Genomic DNA, 15,794 nt, shown 5'->3' on the forward strand with positions numbered 1-15,794 from the left:
CGAGATTCATCGGACCGTACGAGATTCTCGAGAAGTTAGGCGATCTTGCCTACAGACTTGCACTTCCTCCGTCTTTATCCGGTATTCACGACGTTTTTCACGTCTCTATGTTGCGGAAGTATCATCCAGATCCTTCTCATATTCTTCAGCCTGACGAAGCCGAGTTAGATGAGACTCTGAGCTATTTTGAGCGACCGATTCAGATCCTTGATCGAAAGGAGAAGCCGCTCAGAACCAAGATGATTCCGTTGGTGAAAGTGCAGTAGAGCCATCACGGAGTCGAGGAAGCGACTTGGGAGACAGAATCTGACATGAGACAACGTTTTCCTGAGTTATTCGGATGACGTGAGTTCTTCTTATTGTCTTTAGTTCTTTATTCAATCTTATGAGTTGTGATTCTTATTGATTTTGAGGACGAAATCTCTTCTTAGAGGGGGAGAATTGTAACGTCCCGATTTTATCTTAATTGAGCTTAATTGAGTAAATCGGAGATTATAGAGTTCAAGAGCCGAATTGATTTTGATCAGGGCCTATTTTGTAAATTTTGGAAATTTCAGGGACTAAAGTGCAAAATTGGAGTTTAATATATTATCTACACTTGGTTTAAGTTTGAAAAGTCTTCACCTCCTTCTCCAAGCCGTCTCCTTCACCATTGTTGCGCCCCAAGCTTTCTTCAAGCTTCCAGATTTCTTCCCGAGCTCGATCCGTCCGTTGGAATTTATTCCTGAAGGCAGATTAGAGATCACAGCAGCGAGAGCTCAGTTATATCGTAAGTTTTTCTTCGATCAGCTAGACTTTGATTTTTGGATATTGTTAGAATCGATTGAGTTTCGAGTATATTGTTCTTGACAGAGTTCTGATCGTTTATTCTCAGTCGGTTTTGAAATAGAGCGACGTTTGGAATTGTTATGATTTTTGGAAGCTTATTTTGAAAATCTAGTTTTGAGATTTTTTGGGTTTGAGCCTTTATTGTTGTCTTAGCATTGATATGAGTTGATATCGATATTGTACTACTGTCTGTGTTTTCGGTTTGATCTGTTTATAGCCGTTATGCCGCCGGTTTGAGTTTTAGAGATTTTGAACCGTTGAGTTGTTGAACTTGGCTATTGAGTTTTGATCGTCATTGTTGATCTACTTTGCCTCCGTACAGATTCTTTTGGATTTTGTGGAGCCCTGTGTTAGCAGCTTTCGATCGTCGAAGAATTGGACGAAGAGCGGTAAAGAGTTTACCTTGAGCGTTGTTGATTGTTTAGGTTGTATAGATTTTGATATAACCTTTTTTGTAGCGTATCCAGAGTTGGAGCTACTTACTTTGAAAGGTACACAATTAGTCATCGTTTAGCGAGATAGCATACTCGAGACAGTTGGTTCCTGCGTTTTCCCTTAAAATCACATACTTGCATCAATACTTGTTCTAGCATGTTGATAAGTGCATTTTATGCATTTAATTTATATATGATTTGACTTGGATTTTGTGATGTATCGAGTGAATATTATGCGTATTTGTTGTTGTTTTTGTGAGTTGCAAAGATTTGAAGAAAAGTAGCAAGAAGAAGCGGAAAGCCGAATTACGGGACAACAAACTTCAGAAAATTACTGGGAATGTTAAAGACATTCAAATCCGATCTTCACCGTTCAAATTAAATTTAGGATGTTTTAAAGTTGCTGTCAAAATTTCAGCTCGATCCGACAGCTAGAACTTAAGTTATGATTTTTACAAAACTGCTGCGCAGATGGTGAAATGGAAGAACAAGTAGCGCCCCAACTCTAGTTTTCCAGCGCTCCAGCGCCGTAAATTAATGTCCAGAGCACCCCATCGCCGTATTTTGAGCGCTCCAGTGCTATACGTCCATCATTGAAAAATAAAATACGAAACTTGAGCGCCCCAACGCCGAATTATTAGCGCTCCAGCGCTGCGCAGTCTCCAAAAATATGGAAAGTCTTTAATCGAGTTTTAAAATGGATTTTATGACTTATTCTGGAGGATACGAGGGTTTAGAGAGTTTTCAAAGCATAGAGACGGCTATTGAGAGTTTTGAAGTGCACAAGAGCTCGAGAATTTGATACGAAGAAAGAAGATGGCGGAAACCGGCGACGAAAAAGCTTAATTTTACTTCGTTCTAGTTTTTATTTGAACTCTATTTTTCTAGTTTGATGGATTATTTGAAGAACAAGTTTTGTTTGATCTTTGAATTTGTTATGAACTAATTTCTTATTCTAGAGGTAGACGGATCTTGACTGGAAACCATGATTGAGATATTTTGATTTATATATTTGAATTCTTCGCACAGTTTATTTGTGTTTTCCTGATTTTAATGCTTTCAATTTACTGGCCATAGATTGAATGATATTTTATTTAGAATCTATCACTCGAGAGAGGAGATTTTGAATACGACATAGGAAAATACATCTTTGGTGATTATATTGTTCGAAAGACATATAACTCCATAGAAGTCATTAGAAGAATTCTTGTGCTATTTATCGGATTTAATAATTGAACTTTGATAAAGATATTGAGTTTGTTATTGAATACGAATTTCTGCTTGACACTCGAGAGAGGTAGTAGAAAATAATAGGGATCTAGGAGCTAGCATTAATCTGATGCCTTTGTTTATTTTCAGGAGCTTAGGACTTGGCGAGGTGAAGGCCACAATGATCGCATTGCAGCTAGCTGATAGATCTATCACATATCCGCTTGGAATCATTGAAGATGTTTTGGTAAAAATAGATAAATTTATTTTTCCGGCGGATTTTGTTGTGCTAGATATGGAGGACGATGCAAATATGCCACTAATATTGGGGAGACCTTTCTTGGCCACTGCTGATGCCAAGATTGAGGTGAAGAATTGTGAGTTGTCGATGGGTGTGGACAGAGAAAGTGTTATTTTTAACATATTCAAGAAATCAAGTAATCCACCCATCGAGGAATTATTCATGATTGAGTGAGTTGTGAAGCTGGATGGTCATCCCAAACTTGTTCATGAGGTAGATTCAAAGAAGAATGATTCGAAGGTGCCAAAGAAGAAGAAGAAAACGAAGAAGAAATCAATGTTTAAAAAGGTTGTTGAATATATTTGGAGTGTGAAAGAGAAAGGGAAGACCCTCAACAAAACGGAACCGGGCTAGAATTGGAATAAAGTCGGGCTATGGACTATAAACTAAGCGCTTCTTGGGAGACAACCAAAGCTAGTTTTTTTTTGCGTTTTTTTTATTTTCTTTTAGTTGTTTTTGTTTTTATTTTTATCATGAGGAAACTAGACATTAATAATGATTTTGAATTGTGTAGGTTAAAAAGTATGGAGCTGAAAGAGTTTAGGAGCCACCCCTAATGAAGAGTTTTGAGTGATTAAGATGGTGCTGAGTACTGACGCTTGGTGCCTAAGGTATGTGTCCCTTGTTTTTAATGAATACTGTACATTGAGGACAATGCACAATTTAAGTTTGGGGGGGTGTTTAAAAATTGTGAAAATTTGAAATTTTTTATGAGTTAGTTGGAGTTGAAGGCATGATGTTGTAATTGTGTTGGCCTATGATGAAAATAAATTTTGTGTGCTGAAAAAGTTTATGTTAGCTATATTTAATCTTGAGTTCTCACAATTATGCACGAATGCCATGATTTTCTATACTCCTAGTAATTAGAAAAAAATTATGTGGATTTGTGATGTGGATTAGATGATTTGATTCTTAACTCTTGTGATTTTTATTTGAAACTGAGGTAGATTTTTAAGATCACAGAATTGATTTAGGCATTTTTTTTCGAATCTATTGAGTTTTTTAAGCCATTCTATATTCATGAAAAATCCAAAACAAGTTGAGTAGCTAAAAAATTCAAAGAAAAGTAATGGCGGAGAAAGTAAGGTGAAGGGAGGCCTTGAAAAGAAAAAAAAATGGATTGAAATTCTAGTCCAAATACAAAGCATAAAGATGGAGATGTATGGAGTAGAAGAAAGTCAAGACTAATGTCTCGCAACGCAAATAAAAAAATTTTAGCTACTCATAATCCTGCACAAATTGAAAATATTTAATTTCCTTTGCTTTGCATCATGAGTCCTTGTTTGCATTGATATATATATGGATGCTTAACTCCTGCTGATTATGCTTGAGCCTAATGTTAACCGAAAAAGTCCTGTTGATCTGTGTGAGTAAAAGTTGAACTTGGTTGAGAGTATTTTGAAACTTGAGGGCGGAGTTAATGATTTTATGAAGCTTACGGACTGCATGATTTTACCGAAAGTTAGGTGGGTAGATGAGATTGGAAAATCACACACACACGAGAACTCTTGAGAAAATTAGCCGACATGTGTATTGAATCTTGGAATGTATAAATTCGGAGGTCGACTATATTGCTCATTACTGTTTTGCTCGGGACTAGCAAAGTTCTAAGTTTGGGAGGATTTGATAAGTGCATTTTATGCACTTAATTTATATATGATTTGACTTGGATTTTGTGATGTATCGAGTGAATATTATGCGTATTTGTTGTTTTTTTTGTGAGTTGCAAGGATTTGAAGAAAAGTAGCAAGAAAAAGCGAAAAGCCGAATTACGGGACAACAAATTTCAGAAAATTATTGGGAATGGTACAGACATTCAAATCCGATCTCCATTGTTCAAATTAAATTTTAGGATGTTTTAAAGTTGCTGTCAAAATTTCAGCTCGATCCGACGGCTAGAACTTAATTTATAATATTTAAAAACTGCTGCGCAGATGGTGAAATGGAAGAACAAGTAGCGCCCCAGCTCTAGTTTTCCAGCGCTCCAGTGCCCGTAAATTAATGTCCAGAGCGCCCCCACGCCGTCTTTTGAGCGCTTCAGCGCTAGACGTCCATCATTGAAAAATAAAATACGAAACTTGAGCGCCCCAGCGCCGAATTATTAGCGATTCAGCGCTGCGCAGTCTCCAAAAATATGGAAAGTCTTTAATCGAGTTTAAAAGGGATTTTATGACTTATTCTGGAGGATACGAGGGTTTAGAGAGTTTTCAGAGCATAGAGACGGCTATTGAGAGTTTTGAAGTGCACAAGAGCTCAAGAATTTGATACGAAGACAGAAGACGGCGGCAACCGGCGACAGAAAAGCTTAATTTTACTTCGTTCTAGTTTTTTCTTTAAACTCTATTTTTCTAGTTTGATGGATTATTTGAAGAACAAGTTTTGTTTGATCTTTGAATTTGTTATGAACTAATTTTTTAGTCTAGAGGTAGACGGATCTTGACTGGAAACCATGATTGAGATATTTTGATTTATATATTTGAATTTTTCGCACAGTTTATTTGTGTTTTCCTGATTTTAATGCTTTCAATTTACTGGCCATAGATTGAATGATATTTTATTTAGAATCTATCACTCGAGAGAGGAGATTTTGAATACGACATAGGAAAATACATCTTTGGGGTTTATATTGTTCGAGAGGCATATAACTCCATAGAAGTCATTAGAAGAATTCTTGTGCTATTTACCGGATTTAATAATTGAACTTTGATAGAGATATTGAGGTTGTTATTGAATACAAATTTTTGCTTGACACTCGAGAGAGGTAGTAGAAAATAATAGGGATTCTTGACTAATAAACTAGAAGAATTAATAATTGAACAATCATTTGAAATAAATTGTGGTGGACAGTCAAGTAAAGTCGAACCTCTAGCATTCATCGCTTATTGAATTTTACTCTCGTGAACTCGTGGTTATTTAGTTTTGTTTCTTGCAAATTTTAGTTTTATAAAAATCAAACCATTTTCGTAGCTCTACATAGGATTAGGATTTTATTAGTTGCAAATATTTGATATAATATCATTTATTCATTCTCCGTGGGATCGACTTAGACTTAATTTCTATATTATAACTTGACATCGTGCGCTTGCGAGCAAAAAACACGCAAAACATGTGAAACTTGTATTTTGTTGTTGATTGAGATTTTTTTATATGGCTTAATGCTTTATGTTTTCTTATGTATTCATCTTGAGCCAAACCTTTGATTTCAGCGGGAATTTTTAATTAAACGTTTTGGGGGCTATGTTGTGAGTGGCCTGGGTTGTAGAAGTTCACCTAGCGTCAGCATACTCCTCATAGTCGCACCAAAGTCTAGGGGATTGGGATACGTGGCACCACCTCGATTGGGAGGGTCAGTGAGTCGTTACGTGATCTCATTCTCGGGATCCCAAGAGCATAGCAGCAATCCCTTGTTTATCAGAATTGATATCCCGATTTTAAAGACATGCATATCATTCGTTTTGATTTGATTATGTTGTCTTGAAAGCATGTTGCTGATATATTACTTGTATTTCTTGTTATGTTGCTTTTACTGGGAATATATTTCTCACCGAAATTATACGGCTGTAGCTTTGTTTTGTATGTGTACTTGGCAACAGGTGGGGAAGGATCGAGTCAGCGAAGACCTGGTTAGCATCAAGAGGGAGAGATAGTAGTGGGACTCGGTTTAGAAGTCGTATCAGCATGTCTATATAGTTTATGTTGGAACATGTTTAGATCTCAAACTTCTTTGTTTATGTTGTATCGAATATGCGAGCTTTATGGTTGAATGTTTTCGTTGCATGTTCTATCCTTTTGAGCAGTTGATCAACTCTAGAACTTCATGTATTATTTGGAGAGATTTCAATTGTAATGCATGATTATGATTTGAATGTTTTGGATTTGATTTTTACCAAGTCTTCTGCTGTATATTTGCATCTGTACTGTCACCGCTCGATCGGTGAGATTTGACCGATCGAGCGATGGAAAAATTGTTAAGTTTCTATTTTGGTTTAAGGTGGCCCGCTCGATCGGTTGAATCTTACCGATCGAGCGGAGCTAGTGTTCTTCAGGCAGTAACTTTTGTATTGTTGCTCGCTTGATCGGTTAGATCTTATCGATCGAGCGAGGCACCCTTTTAAAAAAAATATTTTATTGCTTTTAGTCTTGGATCTTGTTTACTTAATTGTTGTTTAAATCCGAGATTAGTTGTTTAGAACCGAAGTCTCACATCTCTTCTTGGGTATCCCCATCTTCGGGCAGTTTCTTCCCTTTTTCTTAGGCATTTCTTTTTCTCGATCTAGATGCAGTTTTGTCTCAATTTTAGGTACCTGCAAATCAGAATTAAAAATTTAAGCAACATAATTTTTAGCAGGTTGTGCCATTACTTCTTTCAGCTCCCTCTTTTTCACAACTGCCTTGTGTTATTGTGACAAATACTCATTAACATCAAGATTATTAACCACACTTTCACAACCAGGAGTTTCAGGGTATCAAAAATATTAAACTTAACAATTTCCCCATCAACTTCCATAGTAAGAGTACCATTATTGACATCTATGATGGACTTTGAAGTTTTCAAAAATGGTCTTCCTAGCAAAATTGGACTATTTAAATCATTGTTTTTCATGTCAAGCACATAAAAATCAGCAGGAAAAACCAATTTACCAACTTGCACAAGAACATCCTCTATCACTCCTCTAGGAAAAATAGTGGATCTATCAGCCATCTGAACAACAACTGCAGTATCATTCAAGGGTCCTAGTTTTAAGGCATCATAAATAGAATACGACATCACATTAATCGATGCTTCTAAATCTAGCATGGTCGTGTCAAGCTGAACATCTCCTATTTGACAAGGAATTGAAAACATACCTGAATCTTTGCATTTTGTAGGTATTTTTTTTTGTATCACAGCAGAAACCTGTTCTTCCAATTCAACTCTCTGACATCCCTTCAGTTTTTGTTTCCTTTTCGCAGTACACAATTCTTTTAAAAATTTAGCATTTCATAATTTAAATTCCATGCCTAAATTCTTTTTTATCCAATAATTATGATTTTAATTGCTTGATTTTAATTGCTTAAGTTTCCTTTAAAGTTTAAGTTTCTCCAATATTTTAAGTTATTTATTATTGATATTTTTGAGTCAGTGACTTCCGGTCCGGTGTTTGGCGATGGTGGATTTCGGCGGTAAATTCCAAGATTTTATTTTAAAAGTTTAGTAGAGAGGAAAGAGGAAATTAGATGAGAGTTTGAAAGTTAGAAGTTTTCGGGTATCAGAAATCATGTTTTTTATATCGCAATATTGGGCTTATTCTTTAACTTTTTCAAAAGTTAGAATTTTCTTAAACCCGGATTAGTAAAATCCATTATAATATTTTTAATTTGGGGTTTTTAAACTTAGGAATTTTATAAGTGCAAGTTTAATAGGCAAAAAGTTGTAGTACTTTAAAGTTGTACTTTTAAAGCAACACTCACACCTATTTTTAAATACTTAAACCTATGCTTACACACACATGTACACACTACACACTCAAACTTTTAAACACAAAATAAATCTTTTTTTTACAAACCCTAGCCCCAAAGGAAACAAGGTAGCCGCCCCCCCTTCTCTCTTTTTCCGTCCCCCAATCGACCATCACCTCCATTTGAGCTCCAGCCACCGCCACCGCCTTCCACCACCGCCGCCGTCGTCGAAGGACCATCTAGGGAGGTTTAGCTTGTGGTTGGTCTAGTGTTCCAGCCCTTTTCCCCCCCTCTCATTTCAATTTTTGAGGTTTAAGGTCAAGACAAGTATATGCAATTCCTTGGGCATTCAAGCTAGCTATTATGCTCTTGTTCTAAATCTTTTATTTAATTTGGAAATGCATGTGATTTTAAGCATGTTAGGGTTCGGTTTCTTCACATTTTCAGCAAGGTTTATTGTAATTTTTGAAATTTGATTGAGCATGGATCTTAAGGAGTTGCATGGTGATTTGTGAATGGAAACATGAGGGGTTTTGAAGGCATATAGGCATTTTTGAAATTTCAGAAGTAGCATGCCCTAAATTTTTGAATTTATATGATGTTAGGGCTGTGTTTGAAGGTTGTGTATGCATTTTGTTGTTTGGAAATTGGCTTCATTGATTGTTCAAGAATTTAAGGCATTTTGGTGCATGATCTTGTTATTTTTGAATTGTGGAGTTGAAGTGTGGTTGAGGGCTGCCTAAGTGTTTGGGGTAAGTCCTAAGAGATGTTAATAAGTGTGTTTGGTGGTTTGGAAGGAGGTAGAAGTAAGGAAAAAGGGCTTGGGATTGTTTCCTCAAAGTAGAAGGGTTGTAAGGTGATGATTCCTTTGGGCAGGGGTGTCTGAATTCGGGGCAGGGGATGCACTAAATCAGGTCTGGTCGGGTCGTGGTCTGGTCCTAGGTCAAGTTTATGATGTTTTGGTCGCATCGGTATAAAATGAGCTCAATTCGGTTAAGATTTGGATAAGTTAAGGGTCTTTTAAGTTTAAGGTGTTGGTGCAGAATTTTCTAGAGTATAAGGGGCTGTCCGGAAATGGTTTTTTTTTTTGGGTTGCTTGGTCTGTCAAATGAAGTCATAACCTATTCCTAAGGTTAGTTTGTAGTGTTTGGAGAGTGTCGGTTTGAGCGGGGTTGATTTCGGTTAAGGTAAGAACAAGTTATGAGCTTTTCGGTTTGATTGCTCGGGCTATGCCTTGTTGGTAAGAATTGGAGTTAAAGTTGGGAATTTCACCTAGGGGCAGCCACTCTCTCACCCAATACCCACATTTTTGTGTTGAGTTTCATTTCCTAAAGTTACATACTTGTGTGCTTAAGTCTCGTCTTTGAGCCGAGCGAATGTTTACAAAGGGAGTTGTTTTTATTCATGCATGCTATGTATTTTGAGTCGAGTCAAAGAAGGAAAAAGAAAATATTTTTTTGAACGAAGTGAGTTGATTGTGACAAGACAGGGTATTCCTCACTCACTTACAAAATAGACGGGTAGAACGAGATCGGGAGACATCCCGGGATCCCTACCAAAATAGACGGGTAGTGTGAGATCGGGAGAAATCTCGGGATCCCTACCAAATGACAGAAAAAGGATAAGTCGCGTTGGGAGAAATCTTGGCGTCTTGCCGGCATAGTGCACTACAGCCAGTGATCGATCAAAACAGAGGGTCACAATTCAAGGATCTAAGTTTACAGATTCAGTTTCAGTATCAGTTTGACTCATCTTAATTTATTCAGTTTTCAGTCATGCATGAGTTTCAGTTAAGTTAAGAAAGTTAAAGAGTTTCATGGCGTGAGTTGGCGTGTGTTCGTTGTTTACAGGTTGTCTCATTCTCTTGTAGCATGCACATTTTTACAGCTTAAGTTTTAAGTATATTATGTACAGTATTTTGAGTATTACTGCAGTTACTTTAAACCCTTGTTATTACACTGTTTATACTTGCTGAGTCATTAGACTCACTATGCTCGTTTGTTTGCCAGGTGAGGAGGAGTACCTAGGGACCGAGGGGCAGGATCCTCGAGGTTGAGGTCGCTGGCGGTGCAAGGCCCTATGACCGTTGTTGTTTTTATTTTAAGTTCCGCATAAAACTACGTTTGAAATAAAGAATTTTACTATGAGTACTTTCAGTATTAGCCAGGATGTGTTTCCTTGTGCTTGAATTTTAGTCTTGAAATTTGTTATTGCTATTATTGCAACAGTGTGGGGTTGCCTTTCTTTTCGGAGTTTATGAATATCGCAGTTTGGATTTTTTTTATCTCGTTTACTTAGAATTGCTGCGTGTGACAGGGTGGTTTTGTTTACTTACAAACAAGTCATGACAAAATTTTTATAAATCCGTATTTTTTTCCTTATTATTTAATTGAGTTTAGAGGTTAGGGTCGCTTCAGATAGCATCTAATAAAGGAATATTCACCTCACATCTACGAAAAGTTTCATACAGTTCCTTTATCCCTTCATCTTTTCTAGACTCTTTTAACGCAAAAGGAAAAGGGGCTACAGGTTTATACTCAGACAGGGGAGGAAACTTACCTCTTGATGCGCCCTTTTGAACTTTCTCATGCTCCTCTACTTTAGATGCCTTCACATCTTCCTTATGTACTGGTGCTTGCACCACTTCTTCACAAACTTTCAACTCTCTTCCACTCCTTAAGGTTATGGCACTCACGTTCTCTCTTGGGTTCGGAATTGTTTGGGATGGAAAAGCGTTGGAATGCTGTGCTTCCATCTTGTTGATTGCGGTGGTGAGCTGCCCCATCTGGGTATTCAAGTTTTGGATGCTTGCTCAGGTTTCCTGTTGGAAAGTCAGAGTATTAGTTGCAAGATCCTTAACTATGTTTTCAAAAAACTCACCTGGCGCTGGGATCTGAGGACGCTGCTGTTGTGGAGGATACGGTGGCCTATAAGCTTTATTGTGCGGTGGTGCTTGAGGTCCAGGTTGATTTGCCTGAGGGTTTCCGTATCTCAGTTTTTGATGATCCTTCCAACCAGGATTGTATGTGTTGGAATATGGATCGTACTTACGCTGTGGTGGTCCAGGAAATCTGCCAGTAGCATTAACCTGTACGACCGATTCCTCTTGAAGTGTAGGACACATATCAGTGACGTGTCCCATTGCAGTGCAGATACCACATGCCTTTGCAGTCTGTCCATTTCCTACAGCCATTTGACGCACAAGAGACTTAATTCAATCAACTGTTGTTCAAGGGAAGAGACATTTACCTCTTTGTTTTTCCTTGGTACATGCTCATTCCTGTTGGTGCCAAATTGTTGAGAATTGACAGCCATGTTCTCAATTAAATTCCTCGCTTGTACCGGAGTTTTATCCATAAAAACTCCTTCACTGGCTGCATCTAGCATACTCATGTCATGAAGAAACAAACCTTCATAGCAAAATTGAATTAATTAGTTTTCACTTATATGATACTGCGGACAGCCAGCACAAAGCTTTTTGAACCGCTACCAGTATTTATGAAGTGAATGTGTATTGCTTTATCCCATAGATTTCCTTCCTGATATTTGCGGCTCTAGAAGCTGGGAAGTACTTTTCTAGGAAAATTCTTTTCATCTCAGTCCAAGTCATGATGGATCCAGAGGGTAAATAATATAGACAATCCTTAGGAGCACTCTTTAAAGAGAAAGGAAAGACCCTCAGTTGAATCTGCTCCTCTCTCACTCCATGGGGTTTCATACTTGTGCAAACCACATGGAATTCCATCAAGTGCTTGTTAGGGTCCTCACCTGCAAGACCATGAAAAGAACGCAATAAATGAATGAGTCCAGATTTAAGCTCAAAAGTAGCATTATTTTCTAGAGTAGGAAAAGTAATGCATAAAGGTTGTTGATTGGGATCAGGAGCGCCCAATTATCTAAGACTCAGATTAACATTAGCAACCATTTCTTGCTCAGGAATTTTAGTACCAATCTCTTCCTCTTCCTGTCTTCTACGAGCTTTTCTCCTTCGCCTGTGTAAAGTTCTTTCGATCTCCGGGTCGTAGGGAAAGTCTTCTTCAGATAAATCACCTGAAATCATGAACGAGAAAGAAACTAGAAACAAAGAAAAGAGAAGGGAGTGAGATTAAACAAAATAAAAAGAAAAAGAACATAATAAATTAAACATCGTTCCTCGGCAACGGTGCCAAAATTTGGTAGCGCTAAGTCGCGTCACGCCCAAATTATCCAACTCAATCAGATAACCAAAAATATGTAGTAGTGTGAGTAGGAATCGTTCCCACGAGGAAAGGGAAATTTAATGTATTCTCAAATAAAATAAAGGGGGTTTTGAGTTTGAGATTAACTACTAAAATTTAAAAACAATAATTAATGCAATTCTTAAAAACTATCATGCAATATTAAATTATAACTGAAGAATTCACTAAGAAACAAGCCTTGATATCGGTTGACTACACCCTTGATATCATTCATTCAATCATCGATTTCCTAAAAATAATTAATCCTATTAAATATTTATCATTGAAAATTAAATTCTTGTTTCACCTTAATTTTAGTTAATTAGACATCAACGTTCTATATTAACCCTTACCAATAAATCAACCCAGATACCAGCGATCTAGATTTAAATTTAAGTTAGCATTCAAATGAGTAAACCTGATAAATCTAGACAACGCAAATACCAGCAATTGTATTTAGCCTAGTTAATTGTTGTTCCTACGATTTAACAAATTCAACAGCAGAAAATATTAAACGCAGTTGCTTCACAAACTAGTTGATTCAAACCATTACAGATTTGAATTCTAATTTAGCAATAGATTGTAAAGCAAAATCTTAAGATGACCAATCTAAAAATCTCACATACAAGCATAGAATAAATCAGAACAACTTTTAATACTCAATAAGGATTAAACATTGAAAAATTTGAATCTCATGAATGAACTAATCAAATAGTTTTCTTCCTCAACCAAGTTCTAAAGTTTATCTACAACGATTCATGAAAAATCAAAAGAAAAGAAGAAGTTGTAATAAAAAGATAGATCGCAAAACCTAGCCTCCAAAGAGAGATTCAAAGTCTGATAATAATCTATGAAAAATGGAATAAAAGACCTATTAAAAGCTAGTGTCCAAAATAAAAGAGTTTCCATAATTAAGAACTCTTTCCCGACAGACCCTCTCGCTCGATCGGTTAAAGTCTGCCGATCGAGCGATAGCAAAATTACACTCCTACCATCCTTCAAATATAATGCGGCCGCTCGATTGGTAAGATGTGACCGATCGAGTGCTCCAGAATTCCATCGCCTACTGTTTTGCATATTTCTTGGCACCGCTTGATCGGTTGAAGTATGCAGATTGAGCGGTCCTCTTTTCTTCAAAAATCTTTAGAATTTCTCTTTCTCCATAGTTCCATCCATGCATCCGCCAAGACGCCCAACCTAGCCAACAAACCGGGAAACAATTTATGCAGACACAAAATATGAAATACTAACAAAACACATAATTAAAACACATAAACGAATGCAAAACAACAACTAAATGACATTAAAATATGCAACAAAAACATAACTATTAGTAGTTTATCATACTCGGCCACATTCGCGGTCATTTAATAGAAATCACGAAATTTGGTTTCCTGGAACTTCTTTCTAAACTCAAAGTCCAACCCTCTTTGTGTCAATTTGAAAATTTCAGATTCTGGCAAGAACACCTTACAATGGCTCTTCATATTTTTGAAATGTTCAATGAACAACCACGTCGTTTCTCCTCACTTTTGGGTCAACCTGGATAGATCAGCAATGCATGTTTGTGGCTCAATTTGATAGAAATAAGTGTGGAATAGTTTCTCCAATTCTTGCCAAGTATAAATGGAGTTCCACGGCAGTTGAGTGTACCATGTGAAAGCTTTCCTAGTTAGAGTATTTGGGAACAACCTCATCTTGAAGAAGGGAAAATTCTCATAGTTGGCTGCTCGCCCTCGAGCAAGACTAACAACACAATAAACACACAAAACACAAACAAAAGTAGGAACAATTCATGTGAATTTGCCTCAGAGAAGTTCCGTTGTCAACTAAAAAAACACGAATGCTCTCAACCGTTCATAACACACCATTGGTTTAGCGTGAAGTGTGTGTGTGAACAGTCATTCCAGTTTTATGCAACTTTTATAGAATCCGTTTTAAGACTGCTTAGCGACCTAAAAACACCTCAGTGCAAGAGTCACTTGCATGCATCCATTCCTTCCAATTACCTCTAACAAACACACCTTCCTTGAGATTATTTTTACGCTCGCCGGATTTTGCACCCGACATTTTTAAGCCCCAATAATTACCCGCAAACTTAGCTATAATTGTCATAGGATTTGAATTTCAATCCCCTCGTCTATAGCTCGGATGGAGCATCAACCCCATTGAATTCCTAGACTTAGTTTCAGAATAGGGGATTAGGATATCAATCCCTTCCCTGAAACCCGGATGGAATTGTGTCTTTCAAAAACAAAATTATTTCTTTTTAAGAAAAATAACCCCATTTAATCCGCAAACTTAGCCAATGACAAGGTAATTAGGATTTCAATTCCTTGTTCATGACCCGGATGGAGTTGAATTTTTCAAAAAAAAATTCAATTTCAAAATTTTTCAAAGATTTTTGGTGCGCCCAAGATCATAAGTGCAATTATTAGAGGATCATAGAATTCACAGGACACAATTAAGATCACTAATCACCTAATGCCGTGCAATTGTCAAACAGACACAAATTTCATCAATTTTCTCGCTACAATTCACTGGTCTAACATGAGTGCTTAAAAAGATTCACGGTTCAACCTATGGTTTCTCATGTCAAGTCAAGAGCAAAAACAAAAAGTTTTCCACAAAAATCATAACTTCATATCATCATTGACTGTCATTCATTATCCTACTCAACACACATGCAAACAACAACAAAACTAACAGGAACTATATGCAAACAACTAAAACATGACAGATGCAACATAAACATGACAAACACTGAAATAAACCAGTCTACCCCCATACTTATCCAAAGCATTGCCCTCAATGCTTCAGAACAATGAACAAAATGCAAAAATAAACACAATGAAAATAAAACAACACTCCCCTGATCTATAAATTAATCCGCTTTCTTCTTGGCAGTAACATTTGGGGTGATAGCAACAGTCAGGCACGGTAAACTGGAATGAGAAAGAAGCAAAATTAAAATAAAAATAAAAATAAAACTAGGCAAAAAGAACTAAAAAGCAAGGTAAAGAACACTGGGTTGCCTCCCAGTCAGCGCTACATTTGTAGTCTATAGCCCAACTATTTTCCTCTCTTTAGTGTCGACATTCAAGGTGGTTCCTCCACCCTCTTGGAAGAATTCTTGAGAATTTTGCAGCTTGTTCTTGTTCCGCTTTGCTCAAAAAATTTCATAGGCTCGATTCCTTCAGAAATATTACCCTGCATACATGCACCAACATTTTCATGAGTCACACCAATAAAATTCACAGCAAAGCAAGACTTAAAATTTGGGCCCTTGCTATGGAACACAACTTGCTCTCCATTCAGTCTTAACACCAATTCTTCCTTTTCAACATCAACTAACGCTCGACTTGT

This window comes from Henckelia pumila, chromosome 2 (assembly GCF_033568475.1).
Source record: "Henckelia pumila isolate YLH828 chromosome 2, ASM3356847v2, whole genome shotgun sequence".
NCBI lineage: Eukaryota > Viridiplantae > Streptophyta > Magnoliopsida > Lamiales > Gesneriaceae > Henckelia > Henckelia pumila.